At 43.8% G+C, this 1,981-nt stretch overlaps 1 protein-coding gene across 2 annotated transcripts in view; it reads right to left on the bottom strand.

Annotated features, from left to right (window-relative positions):
- Window positions 1–723, bottom strand: part of SELE (selectin E) — a 64,556-nt gene extending 63,833 nt beyond the window's left edge. For both annotated transcript variants that reach the window (XR_825011.1, XM_010836700.1), the window contains exon 1: window positions 396–723. The gene's annotated coding sequence lies outside the window, so the exon portion shown is untranslated. The remainder of the gene's footprint in view (window positions 1–395) is intronic.
- Between the last annotated feature and the right edge of the window lie 1,258 nt (window positions 724–1,981).

Here is a 1,981-nt window from a genome sequence, read left to right on the forward strand (position 1 = left end):
GCTTATGCTGCTGCTGCTAAGTCGCTTCAGTTGTGTCCGACTCTTTGCAACCCCATAGATGGCAGCCCACCAGGCTTCGCCATCCCTGGGATTCTCCAGGCAAGAACGCTGGAGTGGGTTGCCATTTCCTTCTCCAATACATGAAAGTGAAAAGTTAAAGCAAAGTCGCTCAGTCGTGTATGACTCTTTGTGACCCCATGGACTGCAGCCCACCAGGCTCCTCCATCCATGGGATTTTCCAGGCAAGAGTACTGGAGTCGGGTGCCATTGACACACTGCCAAATGCAAGCCTTCACATTGACTTTTTCCATCCCATGAATATATACCATGGAAAAAGAGGCAGCATCCCCTTTGTTGCATTTTTAAAGATCATAATAACCCTCTTGGCCACTTACCCTGTTCTATAAGGGATAAGAGTTGTCCTTTTTGGATGCTTTGGCATTGCGGAGCATGAAGGATGAAGAATGCATCTTGGAAATCTGTTGCTAAAAACTCAGTCACATGCCGGCTGTGTTCTGCCTTCAAACTTCCCGTTTTTCAGATTGCCTGTGCCCTTAGCTCCCTTTCCACTGTTCCACAGAGGCTCCCTGCCAGTAGCTCAGAAACTGAGGAGGGTGGGGATGTGGGTGTCTCCATGCAGACCCGGAACTGACACACTGCCTTTAAAAACGTTTAGGTTACTAAGCTGTTTGTTATTATTGTAACTTTTACTGTTTCTTTCAAATCAAGTTATTACTCCTCCTGGAAAAGCGCTTTGACAACTTCCTGTATAGAGGATGAAGTTACTTTCAAAGGTTATCTTAGTTCACTTTTAATCCCTTAAGAAAACAGCAATCGGCATTGTAAGAGACTAACTATGATAAACGTACTGTGGCTTCCCCCACTAGAAGTTACATCCCAGAGCTGCAAAAAATGGAGTCTTTTATAGCACAGAGAACTTTCTCTGCTGGGCTGCACTCAAGTTATGATGGTAATTTTGAATTGCACTTTTACCCAAAGAAAAAATTTAATATCAGCAAATTCAGTGCAACCATAACACAGAATGAGAAGTTCAGGAAATTCTGGCTGAAGTGTAAGCAAAGAATCAAGGTTATGTTGTCACATAGGTTTCTTTTTATTTCTTTTTATTCAAATAGCTATTCATTAAGCTCTTATTTAACTTATATGCAGAGTACATCATGAGAAATGCCGGGCTGGAAGAAGCACAAGCTGGAATTAAGATTGCTGGGAGAAATATCAATAACCTCAGATATGCAGATGACACCACCCTTATGGCAGAAAGTGAAGAGGAACTAAAAAGCCTCTTGATGAAAGCAGAAGAGGAGAGTGAAATGTTGGCTTAAAGCTCAACATTCAGAAAACGAAGATCATGGCATCCGGTCCCATCACTTCATGGGAAATAGATGGGGAAACAGTGGAAACAGTGTCAGACTTTATTTTTCTGGGCTCCAAAATCACTGCAGATGGTGATTGCAGCCATGAAATTAAAAGATGCTTACTCCTTGGAAGGAAAGTTATGACCAACCTAGATAGCATATTCAAAAGCAGAGACATTACTTTGCCAACAAAGATCTGTCTAGTCAAGGCTATGGTTTTTCCAGTGGTCATGTATGGATGTGAGAGTTGGACTGTGAAGAAAGCTGAGCACAAAAGAGTTGATGCTTTTGAACTGTTGTGTTGGAGAAGACTCTTGCGAGTCCCTTGGACTGCAAGGAGATCCAACCAGTCCATTCTAAAGGAGATCAGTCCTGGGTGTTCTTTGGAAGGACTGATGCTAATGCTGAAACCTCAATACTTTGGCCACCTCATGTGAAGAGTTGACTCATTGGAAAAGACTCTGATGCTGGGAGGGATTGGGGACAGGAGGAGAAGGGGACGACAGAGGATGAGATGGCTGGATGGCATCACCTACTCAATGGACGTGAGTCTGAGTGAACTCCGGGAGTTGGTGATGGAAAGGGAGGCCTGGCGTGCTGCACTT

This window comes from Bison bison, unplaced genomic scaffold, assembly GCF_000754665.1.
Source record: "Bison bison bison isolate TAMUID 2011002044 unplaced genomic scaffold, Bison_UMD1.0 scf7180017864064, whole genome shotgun sequence".
Lineage (NCBI taxonomy): Eukaryota > Metazoa > Chordata > Mammalia > Artiodactyla > Bovidae > Bison > Bison bison.